This window comes from Dermacentor albipictus, chromosome 2 (assembly GCF_038994185.2).
Source record: "Dermacentor albipictus isolate Rhodes 1998 colony chromosome 2, USDA_Dalb.pri_finalv2, whole genome shotgun sequence".
In the NCBI taxonomy this organism is placed as follows: domain Eukaryota; kingdom Metazoa; phylum Arthropoda; class Arachnida; order Ixodida; family Ixodidae; genus Dermacentor; species Dermacentor albipictus.
Genome location: NC_091822.1, coordinates 13,089,835 through 13,103,674, shown reverse-complemented (window position 1 = coordinate 13,103,674; position 13,840 = coordinate 13,089,835). Strand labels below are relative to the sequence as shown.

The window sequence follows — 13,840 nt, the reverse complement described above, 5'->3', positions numbered from 1 at the left end:
CAGCTTCAACTAGCGCTTATGCCCGGGATGCAATCACCCGTGCTCACCATGCTCGTCAACTTGCGCGCGTTCGTCTTAAGTCCCTCAAGACAAACAGAAGCGACGCTATGACCCCCGTCACCGTGATGTCCATTTTGCGCCCAGCACCCTCGTGTTGCTTTGGTCACCATCGCGTAAAGTTGGCCTTTGTGAGAAACTGCTTTCCTGTTATACCGGCCCATATCGCGTGCTCCGCCAAGTGACCGATGTCACCCATGAAATTGTTCTAGCCACGCCCACTACGTCCTCCGGTGTGACAACCAGTGACATTGTCCACGTCACCCGACTCAAGCCCTACAACTCTCCACGTGCCTTGGATATTTAACAACACCGTGACGGCACTTTTGCCGCCGGAGGGTAGTATTACGATATTATCGGTAGATACCCGAGAGACGAGGCGCCGCGAGAACGACGACGAAAATGGGCGCGAGAAAATGTCGGCCTGGCGCTCTGGCTCCAGTCTGTGTGTGTGATAAGATAGCTGGCCAGCTTGGGTAGCGTCAGCAGTTACAGTGCCGCTGGGGCACTCGCGATGCGGTCTATAAAAGCCGCTGCTTCCTGATAATAAACGTTCTTTGGTTGTTGCTTGTCGAAGGTGAAAGGCGCACACTTCTTTGCGTCTGTTCGCGACGCAAACATGGTGTCAGAAGTGGCGCCCGCCGATCTGAGGCACCATGGCTTTCATACGTCAGACTAGCCCTGAAACGAGGATGCCGCGGGCCCACTAAACAGTGCCAGACGCCGGACACGCCAACGAGTGCTTTACAAGGGTGACCAAGTGAGATGGTTTTGTTTCAAATTGCTCCACCCGAGCCTTTCAGCTTCGCAACACCCAATGACTGGCCTCCCTGGAAACAGTGATTTCTTCGTTTCCGAACTGTGCCTGGACTAGACGGAAAGCCAGAAAAGAGTCAGGTAGATGCATTGGTGTATCTAATGGGACCTCAAGCCAAGGATATCTTCAAAACGTTCAAGCTTGAGCCCGGTGACCAGAAGTTTGAGGTCGTACTGCAAGAGTACGAGGCCTACTTTGTTCCTCGACGGAACATCATTTATGAAAGGGTGAAGTTTAACACCCGAACGCAAGATGGCGAATCCGTCGAGGATTTTGTTACTGCACTGCATGCGCTTGCTGCCACGTGTGAATACGGGGAGCTGCGGGAGGATTTAATTCGAGATCGTCTCGTGGTGGGTTTCCAAGACCATAAGATCTCTAGAGCTCTGCAACTCAATCCGGACCTAAAACTACAGAAAACATTGTTGGTGGTACGACAGCACGAGACCGTCAACCAACAGCAGGCAGATATTCACCACGTGCGAGAACAAGAAGTTCACCGAATACAGTCCCAGAGGAGTACGCGACAAGTTGGGAAGAACGCGCCTCCGCCTGAAAGCGGAAACAACGTTCCCAAACCATGCGGCTGGTGCGGAAGAAACAGGCACAGTCGAGCGTCCTGTCCAGCGAAAGATGCCGTATGCAGAAAGTGCGACAAAAGAGGACACTTCGAGGCGGTTTGCAACCAGAGCTGTCAGGAACGTCGAAAACCGGACTGAGGAACCAGGCTTCCTCGGAGTCGCGTCCCATTCATCCGCTTACAGGTGGGAAGTTCCCATTCTTGTTGAATCCTCGAATGTGGTATTTAAAATAGATACTGGAGCGGACGAAACGGTCATTACGGTGGAGCTCCTCACTCGCATCTTTCCCGCGATAAAACTCCAACGAGCAAAGCGCCGGCTTCAGGGGCCTGATGGTAAATCCCTTGTCATATCTGGTATGGCTGCCATGAATATGACGTTTGCAGGAACGAGCAGCCGCGAGGACATGTACGTACTTCAAGGCCTCCGAACCCCTCTTCTTGGAAAACCAGCAATAGAAAGGCTCTGCGTAATACCACAAATCAACGTAGTGAAGAAACTTGACCCCGAGTCTGATTTTCCACAAGTCTTCCAGGGACTGGGGACCTTCAAAGAAGAGTACGACCTCAAGTTGAATCCGGACGCAAAGCCTTTCGCGCTGTCGTCCCCACGTAGAGTCCCCCTGCCTTTGTTCGAAAAAACAAGACAAGAGCTCAACCGGATGCAAGCACTAGGCGTCATTTCTCCTGTCACCGAGCCTACTACATGGTGCGCACCTGTGGTTGTCGTTCCTAAACCCTCGGGTGCTGTTAGAATCTGTGTTGACTTCACGGAACTTAACAGATACGTGCAACGAGAATGGCATCCCATCCCGGCTGTCGAGTACACCATCGGAATGCTATGGGGAGCCAGCACGTTTTCGAAACTTGACGCGAACTCGGGTTTCTAGCAGATACCGCTGAGTTAAGGGAGCAAAGAATACACAACTTTTATCACGCCGTTCGGACGATTTTATTTCAACCGACTTCCGTTCGAAATTTCGTCAGCCCCCGAACATTTTCAAAGACGAACGGGGCAGGTTCTTTCAGGACAGGAGGGAGTCGTCTGCCACATGGAGGTTGTGCTTATTTGGGGTGTCATGCAGACGCAGCATGACGAGCGGCTTCGGGCAGTGATGGACCGCCTCCGCGCAGCGGCAATTACCTTGAACAGAGATAAGTGCGAATTCAGTGTCACGCAGATTTCATTTTTGGGACATACAATCGGGAACAACGCAGTGCGTTCCGATAAGCAAAAGCTTGACGCGGGGACAGAAATGCCACACCCGACGCCCAAGATAGAGTTACGGTGCGTGATGGGCATGGCAAATTATCTGGCCCGCTTTGTGCCCCGCATGGCGGAAGTCCTTCAGCCTCTTTCGTCCATGATTAGCTCAAGACAGGATTTTGTGTGGGGTCCCGCGCAGGAAGCCGCCTTCAAGAAGTGGAAGACTCTTCTTTCATCGGACCCTGTTCTGGGAATCTATGATTCAAACATGGAAACAGTGGTCACAGCAGACGCCTCATCATACGGTCTTGGAGCTATCCTGGGCCAAAGGCAAAAAGACGGTCAATTCAAAGTGATTCCTTATGCTTCCAGAACTCTTACAACCACCTAGCGGCGATACGCCCAAATTGAAAAAGGACTTGCCCTCGTGTGGGCTAGTGAAAAGTTCCATGATTATCTCGTAGGAAAGCGCTTTAGCCTCGAGACAGATCACAAACCACTCGTTTCTTTGTTTAGGTCAAAAGGAATTGACGAACTAACACCGAGGTTACAAAGAATGCGCATGCGTCTGATGCGCTACACGTATGACATTGTGTATGTTCCAGGCCGGGACTTGATGGTGGCGGACGCGCTTTCTCGGTCACCTCTTCCACAAACGGAATCCCTGGAACTGGAGGACGAGATCCAGGGCTATCTGCGATTGGTGACTTCGTCAGTCCCGGTAACAGTGCTGAGTTTACAGCTTATCGCCCAGGAGCAAGAGCAAGACCCGGTATGTCAAGCTCTTATCAACCTGTGTACAAAAGGCTGGCCAAGCCGTCGAGACGTTGGGTTTGACCTGAAGCCTTACTGGAATGTGAGGCAAAGCATTGCCCTTGTTGAAAACCTGCTCATGTGCGGCTCTCGGATAGTGATCCCATCGACACTACGGCAGCCCGTCCTTAAAATAATTCACGAGGGACACTTCGGCATTGAGAAGTGCCGGGTACGTTCCAAGAGCTCAGTTTGGTGGCCAATTATCGACACGGACATTGAACGACGTGTTAAGAACTGCCACAGCTGCGTTAAGCAGAGCACCAACAGAAAGATGCCTCTGCAACAGACTATGTTTTCAGATAGGCCATGTCAGTGCATTGCGATAGATTTATTCTTTCTTTAGGGAAAATGGTGGCTGATCATCACATATCATTTTTCATGATACCCCGAGCTCGTAGCGCTGAATAATATGACTTCATCAGCAGTAATAAACCACTGCAAATCCATTTTCCCCAGACACGGGATTCCGGAAGTAGTTGTTTCTGATAATTGGCCACAATTCTCAAGAGCCCTCGGCGCTGAATTTTCAAAGTTTGCATCAGAGTACAACTTTCAACACGTGACATCTAGCCCTCATTATCATCAGAGCAACAGAATGGCAGAGCCCGCCGTGAAAATTATCGAGGGCTCCTTAAAGAAAACTGCTGACGCTTATAAAACTCTTCTGGCCTACAGAGCAAGCCCACTGAAAAACCGATATAGCCCCGCCGAGCTGCTCATGGGGAGACGACTGCGCACGACCCTGCCCACGTCCAGCGAAAGCCTCCAGCCTTGGACGCCAGACTTCCAAGAACTGGCAGCTTTCGAGAGGTCGCAGCGTCAGCACCAGGAGAGAGACTACGACCGACCCCACGGAGTGCGCGATCTGCCCGAACAGTCCGAAAGAGCAGACGTATGGATCGTAGACCTCCAAACAGAAGGAGTTGTTCATGGAAGCACCGACGAGCCCAGATCGCACTGGGTCGACTGCGGGGAAACTTCTCTACACAGAAATCACACTGATCCCGTCCCGCTGCCTCCGACAAGTTTAGAAGACAGCCGAGGAACAACGCAACTGACAGCGGAATCACCAGAAATAGGCGATGATGAAAGAAGTATGTTTTTGTTCTCTTTATTTTGCACAGTGCCCTTTTTGTAGGGGGTACAGACCCCGTCAAGCCGAATTCATTTGGCTTTTTGTCTGTATTCCTGTCATCTGTACATGTATGGATGCAAATAAACTTGAATTGAATTGAAAAAAAAAGTAGCAAAAAAAAAAAGTAGCGCGCGACAATGCAACGACCCCTGTCACAATCACACACGAAGCGGAAGGTGTGTGGTTCCTACAGAACGATTTCAAGCTTCGTAACAAAAGTGGCTTCATCAAAAAAAAGAGAGGAAGATGTGTGATAAGATAGCTGGCCAGCTTGGGCAGCGTCAGCAGTTACAGCGCCGCTGGGGCACTCGTGATGCGGTCTATAAAGGCCGCTGCTTCCTGATAATAAAGGTTCTTTGGTTGTTGCTTGTCTAAAGTGAAAGACGCACACTTCTTTGCGTCTGTTCGCGACGCAAACACAGTCCAGTGTAAATAACTGGTAAATAGCCTCTTCCGTCTGTGTCTTTCTACACGTACCAATATGTGTGTGTGTGTGTGTGTGTGTGTGTGCGTGTGTGTGCGTGTGTGTGCGTGTGTGTGCGTGTGTGTGTGTGTGTGTGTGTGTGTGTGTGTGTGCGTGCGTGCGTGTGCGTGCGTGTGCGTGTGTGTGTGAACGAGCAAAAAGAGAACAAATGGCACCAATTCTTATTAGTTATATTCAAAAAAGTCAACAAGGACACCATGGTCAGCATAGGGGAAATTACTAGTTCCTATTAATTACATTAAAGAAATGATCTATTAATGGAATTGAAACTGGATGAAAAACCAACTCACTGCACGTGGCATACGAACCCACGTCTTTGCATTACGCGTGCGATTCCCTTAGCAAATGAGCTACCGCGGCGCTGTTTTCCTATCCTCTTTCTGGTGTATTCGTGTTTTTGCTGCTACAAGTAACCACGGGAGTGTTAGCCAGCGCCCCAACTCGCAAACCTTGGCCACGGATGTGAAACACGCTTTCTGTCCCAGGCGTAACGATGCGTAATCTTTTTTGGGTGAAGGCAACGGCTCAGTAAACCCAGGCATGCTACCTGAAGACGTTAATGTTGCCGGATTCGAGACCGTCGCTATGTAATGAAAGAGAATAATATATATCAACTTCTAAAATATTATAATTCGGTGAAAAGTGTCAAAGAAAAAATTGTAGAGCAACATGAAAACATCCCGATACAGCTTTCTGTTCCTCGATACGTCCTACGTACAAGTGTTTTTCCGAACGTGAAAGACGCCCGCGAATACATGCAAAATTGCCGCGCGACTGGCCGCTCGAGGAAGTTTACGCGTATTCAGGGGCTTTTCTCACGCTAGGAAAAAGACTTTTATTTTGTACGTGTTGAGCAGCAGAAAGCTGTATGTAATGATTAGGGACGTTCGTCACTAGTTTTCGTGTCTTAGGACTAGAAAGGATGTGCAAGAAACGCTAGTAGGCAAAAACAAATGTTTATCTTTCACACAAACGATGGTCAAAGGAAAGAGAAAAAGATATACAGATGTACGCAACGCCCAGTCCAGAGAAGGACAGTGAGTTAAAACAACCGGTCCTGCACCAACGTTCGGCGGTTCAAGAGTTCAAAAGGCCATCTCACAGTTTTGGTCGTGACAGCTCGCATGTAGTTGCGCGGTACGGTCGCCGATGCACAGGTGGCATGCTTGCTGCGGTTGGAACCGGCACACGGCTGCGCTGCCGTATGCGGCACTTGCCTACGTTGAAGACACCATCATCATTATCATCATCATCATCATCAGCCTGGTTACGCCCACTGCTGGGCAAAGGTCTCTCCCATACTTCTCCAACTAGCCCGGTCATGTACTAATTGTGGCCATGTTGTCCCTGCAAACTTCCTAATCTCATCCGCCCACCTAAATTTCTGCCGCCCTCTGCTACGCTTCCCTTCCCTTGGAATCCATTCCATAACTCTTAATGGCCATCGGTTATCTTCCCTCCTCATTACGTGTCCTGCCCATGCCCATTTCTTTTTCTTGATTTCAACTAAGATATCATTACCTCGCGTTTGTTCCCTCACCCAATCTGCCCTTTTCTTATCCCTTAACGTTACACCTATCATTATTCTTTCCATACATCGTTGCGTTGTCCTCAATTTAAGTAGAACCCTTTTCGTAAGCCTCCAGGTTTCTGCACCGTACGTGAGTACTGGTAAGACACAGCTGTTATAAACTTTTCTCTTGAGGGATAATGGCAATCTGCTGTTCATGATCTGAGAATGCCTGCCAAATGCACCCCAGCCCATTCTTATTCTTCTGATTATTCCAGTCTCATGATCCGGATCCGCAGTCACTACTTCTCCTAAGTAGACGTATTCCCTTACCACTTCCAGTGTATGACTACCTATCGTAAACTGCTGTTCTCTTCCGAGACTGTTAAACATTACTTTAGTTTGCTGCAGGTAAATTTCTAGATCCACCCTTCGGCTTTGCCCTGAGTTACTAAGCAGGGCAATATCACCAGCGAATCGAAAGACACTAAGGTATTCTCCATAAACTCTTATCCCCAATTCTTCCCAATCCAGGTCTCTGAATACCTCCTGTACACACGCTGTGAATAACATTGGAGAGATCGTATCTCCCTGCCTGACGCCTTTTTTTATTGGGATTTTGTTGCTTTCTTTATGGAGGACTGAGGTGGCTGTGGAGCCGCTATATATATCTTTCAGTATTTTTACAAACGGCTCGTCTACACCCTGATTCCGCAATGCCTCCATGACTGCTGAGGTTTCGAGTGAATCAAACGCTTTCTCGTAATCAATGAAAGCTATATATAAAGGTTGGTTATATTCCGCACATTTTTCTATCATCTGATTGATAGCGTTTCTATCATCTGATTGATAGTGTGAATGTGGTCTATTGTTGAGTAGCCTTTACGGAATCCTGCCTGGTCCTTTGGTTGACGGAAGTCTAAGGTGTTCCTGATTCTATTTGCAATTACCTTAGTAAATACTTTGTAGGCAACGGACAGTAAGCTGATCGGTCTATAATTTTTCAAGTCTTTGGCGTCCCCTTTGTTATGGATTAGGATTATGTTAGCGTTTTTCCAAGATTCCGGTACGCTCGAGGTGATGAGGCATTGTGTATACAGGGTGGCCAGTTTCTCTAGAACTATCTGCCCACCATCCTTCAACAAATCTGCTGTTACCTGATCCTCCCCAGCTGCCTTCCCCCTTTCCATAGCTCCTAAGGCTTTCTTTACTTCTTCCGGCGTTACCTGTGGGATTTCGAATTCCTCTAGACTATTTTTTCTTCCATTATCGTCGTGCGTGCCACTGGTACTGTATAAATCTCTATAGAAGTCCTCAGCCACTTGAACTATCGCATCCATAGTATTAATGATATTGCCGGCTTTGTCTCTTAAGTCATACATCTGATTCATGCCAATTCCTAGTTTCTTCTTCACTGCTTTTAGGCTTCCTCCGGTCCTGAGAGCATGTTCAATTCTATCAATGTTATACTTCGTTATGTCAGCTGTCTTACGCTTGTTGATTAACTTCGAAAGTTCTGCCAGTTCTATTCTAGCTGTAGGATTAGAGGCTTTCATACATTGGCGTTTCGTGTTCAGATCTTTCGTCTCCTGCGATAGTTTTCTGGTATCCTGCCTAACGGAGTTACCACCGACTTCCATTGCACACTCCATAATGATGCCCACAAGATTGTCGTTCATTGCTTCAATACTAAGGTCCTCTTCCTGAGTTAAAGCCGAATACCTGTTCTGTAGCTTGATCTGGAATTCCTCTATTTTCGCTCTTACCGCTAACTCATTTATCGGCTTCGTATGTACCAGTTTCTTCCGTTCCCTCCTCAGGTCTAGGCTAATTAGAGTTCTTACCATCCGATGGTCGCTGCAGCGCACCTTGCTGAGCTCGTCCACATCTTGTATGATGCCAGGGGTAGCGCAGAGTATGAAGTCTATTTCATTTCTAGTCTCGCCGATAGGACTCATCCACGTCCACTTTCCGCTATCCCGCTTGCGGAAGAAGGTATTCATTATCCGCATATTATTCTGTTCCGCAAACTCTACTAATAACTCTCCCCTGCTATTACTATTATTATTATTATTATTATAATTATTATTATTTGTTTTGAACACATATGCACATATACACAGGTAACGGGAAAGGGAAAGCGAGGAGCAGGCTTGCAACTGCCACCGGAAGGGGCACAACGCCTGCCTACTCTTCTGAATGGAGGCGACAGCAACACAGAAATGGAAGATAAGAAGGAGGGGAGGAAAAAGGAAAAAGGAAAGGAGAGCAACAGGACAAATCTAAAGACCAAAGTAGAACTCTGCAGCCTGAATTAAAGTGACGCCGCGTCGAACAACCTCCACAATAATCAACCACGTCCATGGCTAGTTCGCTCGACACACACACGTGTTTACTTTCTATCGCACCTTTGTATCGTTGTAGGTTACTTGCCTCGCATAGTCGTGCTGTTACCGACGGTTCAAAGTCCGTCCGTGCAATTCTGTGTAACCATACTTTTCGTCTGGTTAGGTTCTTGTTGCGGCTCGCGATGCAAAATAACTTCTTGCCATCCTTCGTCCGGTTTCGGCACCCAACCGCACAGCAACAAGGCATTTCGGCTCTCCCGGAACGAAATTATTGCAGCGATGTGCAAAGCACAACAGGCGAAACGCGCGCAATTCACCCGGCGCGCAGGAACTTTCATGGCGGCAAAGGGGCGGAGTGAGGTCACATGTCACCGATCAGCCTATCGCGGGCGTTGTCGGCTGGAGCAACGCCTGGCGGTACTTTTAAATGATTGAGGGACTTTATCAACGTCGGCGCAGCAGCGCCGCTCTCGGTGCCGTTCTTGTCCCGCACGTTCTTCTCCTGGCACTTCTTTTTTTTTCGTTTTGTTCTTTTTTCCTTGCAGCTCCCATGCCACCTGCCCTCAGCACGCCTTCTTCACTTCGATTTCCGATTTCTTCAAACTTGTGATTCTATTGAACCCACAAGCTGCGGCGTACACGTGAAAAAAATTATAAAAAAGAAGTGTGTCCTTTCCCCACACTTCATAGGGAGTTTTTCATGATGCTCTTCGATTTTGTCATTTACACTTTTCATCTAATTATAATAATTAAGACGTTGATTAAGCTATTATTTTAATTAATTAAGTTAAAGTTAATTACAATTAAGTTAAGCGAAATGCAAAAGAGTAACCTAACTATCTCCAAGCGCGACGGCGAACATTATTTTGGCTCTGTCCAGCTATACGTGGCCGCTGCATGTTTTTAATCTTGGTGTATGGCAGATGTGACATGTATGTATGTGTGTGCGTGTGCGTGTCTCCTTAGTGTACTAGACTCATGGATTGCTTTATTGCAAATAATATTAATCGAATAGACGGATTTTTATGCAGAACACATAACTTATTCAAAGATACCTCTTGAACTACATCAATGTTTGAAATAGGGGGTGGAATGACGTGCACGCTGCGGAACAGGTAAGCGTTAAAAGCCATACATGATATGTCGGGGACAAAAAGCCTTAATAAATGGCTTGGCGATGGTTTGTGCGCCCTAACACCGAAAAAGGAAATAAGCGGTTACAGGGATAATAAGTACATATAAATACACATGTCGTTTCTTCCCTGCCGAGGCGTTATACAATTTCTAGTAATACAAAATACATTCACGATAATGTGTATACAGTAATAAAAGAAGATTGCATACTGATGCATACTAGACTCTTTCATTGCTGTTGCACTGTAAACTAGAATATTGTATGGCACTGCCAGAACTGTAGATATGTTGTAGCTGCATTAGTATTTAACGCTTGTTGAGGCTGTGCGATAATGCACTCACAATAATTGTTTACTAGAACAGTAATCCAATTACGCCGCATATATCCAAGGCGCACTTGTCGAAAGGGGCACGAAGATTGCCAGTGAATTGGATGTAATTTGCTTACCAGATAGGTTAAATTTTATTGTCTGTTCTATAATTGTTGTTACAAGCTTAATTAGTAAGTTTAATTTATTTACGTCCTTGATGACGGACATTGTTGGCGCACGAAATGTCCACAGCGCTGGCCATCAAACAAGCCGCCGAAATCGCATGGAGTGGCAATGGTTTCATTACTGATAAATGTAATTAAACGGTTACTTCGTGAGCCGTTAGCACTGCCTACTCGGCAGAAGAGCCACAAAGTTGAGACGCGTATAAGGAACCTCTATTTCACAGGTCGTTGGAAGCGACTTCACCGGATGGATCACTAAAGTCTGCTGGGTAGTTTCTTTTTTCCCCAAGTGAAAAAAAGGAAGCACACTGTTGCGAGCTTGCGGAGTCACGGCCCAATTTCCAGCGAAGCCGAACTCGCAAAGCTTTGTAGGTGAGCGCTTTGCCACATGGCAGCCGCTTTCGCTGTATGATTTGTCCAGCATAAGAATTACCTCACATTTTCTCATTCTAGCATAAGAGGTTTTCCTGAATTCGGGCCCTGATTATTTTGAGTCGTCATACTACAAATTTCAGTTGCTGATAAAAAAAGCACAGTTTAAAGCATGGGCCCCATATGACTCACGCGCTGACGTTGATGACGATTTCTATCATTTAATTGGTGTTTCTTCTTTTCACGTTCGTCTTTAGAGCGATTTCCCTGTGCTACTGCGCCCACTCGCCCAGCTGTTTTTTTTTTGCTTTTGTGTAAAGAAATTTCTACCAAGGCTGTACTTCATCCAGACGCTTTCTAACTTCGCATGCATACCGGCCACATTCCCCATCGTGCTAAATTCTTCCCCTGTATTTGAACGACGCACTTTGCCTGCACATCACCCTTAACCTTCCCCCTACGGAAGGTAAGCGAGGTGTCTCGCTTATTCATCGAGGACACCGAAGGCGCCTTACATAACGCATGAAAATAGGTAGAAAACGACGCTTCAATAATTTTTTCCTGAGCTTCTTATTAATTTATAAACGTCAACGTTTCGCCACACATTTCACACAACAAGCCCTCCATTTTCACCGAACTGAAACACTTTGCAGCGTAGAGTCTTTAAACACATCGGCAAGCGCAGCGGAAAAGAGCGTTCAACATATTCGAGCACTTGGTGAAGGAATTTTCGATGACGGAATAAAAATCTTGGAACGAAGAATCTTGCTGACTGCCTTGCCATGCTCTCAACTTCGTACTTTGCCTTCAGATAATTCACGTACACATTACCATAACGTTCCGTTTATATTCCCTTGGTTTCGATGGGGGCGAAATGCGAAAACACCCGTGTGCTTAGATTTAGGTGCACTTTAAAGAACCGCAGGTAGTCGAAATTTCCGGAGTCCTCCTCTACGGCGTGCCTCATATTCAGAAAGTGGTTTTGGCACGTAAAACCCCATAATTTTTTATATTCGCTTGGTATAAACAATCTACCTCAATCAGTTCTGTGAAGACATACGGGAAACTGAGTAGGAACGTGGTATAATGCATGAAAATAAAAAGAATGGGTGAGGTATTTATTTGCAAAACTCTTATTCAAGCCGAAAACGTGGAAGTTTCGTCCTACATTACACTTAACGTCTCGCTCTGTTTTCAGCAAATATAAACTTGGTGTCACGTAGAATTATTCTCCTGACACTGGGAAACAACGCTGATAATGGCCATATAAGGCTTTCGGGCTCAACAAGTTTTTCCAAAGGGTGCAATTACCTGACGCTCTTTGAAATTTCGTCCATGCCTCACGCATATTATGCCACCTATTTCCCTCAGGATGTGAACTTTGTGGCACACTGAGTTCTTTAAGACATTGGGCTAACTTCCTGCGCGGTTGGGTAAAGTACGCTTGTAAAGCTTTCGGTTCACGTCACTCATAAGACGCTCCCTATGCTGTGCAAATCTAGAACGGCTGCAACCTTTTCAGCGCGGCGGGGAATCTAAGCGCGAGTGCCTTATTAACGCCTCTACACTGCAGCCAAAAAACCAAGTAACTGTCATTCATCCATTTATTCACCAACACATTTGAGTGTCTTTCTATACAAGGGACTTTCAGAAAGTTAGTTTCGTGATTTCCTTTTCATTTTGAAAGATAAGATGGTACACCAGGTGAAACAAATAATCGCCATAAGAATTCACGTTGGTTGCTCGTTGAACGAAGAAAGGAGCGTCAGCAGAGGAGGAAAGACGCATGCGCAGAGTGCCGAAGGAGAGAGTGTAGCCGGCGCGTCCGGGGTCATTCGAGGCGTGCGCTGGCAACGGAAGTGCGTGCCGTCATCCGGTTTGAATGGGCACGGGAAGCCGCCACTTCGAAAACAGCTGGCCGTGCGACGAGTTACGGGCATCGCGAGCGCACCGAGCTTGACCGGAGTCGCTTCTTAGAACGGATGTCGATGGCGACTGTGTGGTGCGGGGCTCATGATGTTCGTGACTCACTATTCATGATGAACTATTCATAATTAACTATTCATGAACAGTTCGTGATATCGTGGTGTACATTTTTTTTGGGGCAATCAATCGTCCCCTTTAAATTGAAAACTAGTGACGAAACCTACTTTCGAAACGTCCCTTGTTGCGTATATTTTACCATATATTGCCACTAATACTCCTCCCATTCCTTCTAAATATAGCTTAGTTGTATAGACAGAGCGTTTGAAAAAGCACGGATGCCGAAAAAAAAGCATAAGCGCTGAAAAGTTCAGCGCTTCTTGAGTGTCTGTCTGGTTTTTCAAGCTAGCCCTTATATCTAAGTCACGAATTACCAACTAGCTTATCAGGACGTCTTAAGCGCTAAAAATAAACTCCGTGAATGGTCCAGTTCTCCCAGGATACCATTAAAACAAGCATATACCTTTTTCGAGCATCGTACCAGTTCTTTCACTGTAAAACCTTGCAGACCAGTATAGGAAGCAATTCGAACGTTTACCAAGATATTTATTGTCTAAGTAGGAACTGCCCATGCAACATTAGAAATTAAGATTAATTAACTTAATTCCTTTGTAAGACCCTTTCTCGCAATTATCAGGACTCGCAGAAATTAAGCGAATATATTATTTATTAAAGAGCGGAGTAAGCCCACACGGGCCATAATGTAACAGGCTTGTAGTCAATCGAAAAAAATAAAGGAAAAAGTTAGGAACAACTTAAATGAGCCGCCAGATGCGGTTGGCACCTGTGACTTGTACCATATATCAAACGCACAATTGTATAATTATCGAATATTCCCCAGTCAACCATCTAATTACTGTACGGCCCTTATTGCAATCTGCCAATTGAAGCCATTCAGTTT

General features: G+C 46.5%; 1 protein-coding gene across 1 annotated transcript in view; it reads right to left on the bottom strand.

The window, feature by feature from the left end:
* LOC135910892 (uncharacterized) overlaps positions 1–13,840 on the bottom strand; it is a 257,520-nt gene that overhangs the window by 188,064 nt on the left and 55,616 nt on the right. The window lies entirely within an intron of this gene.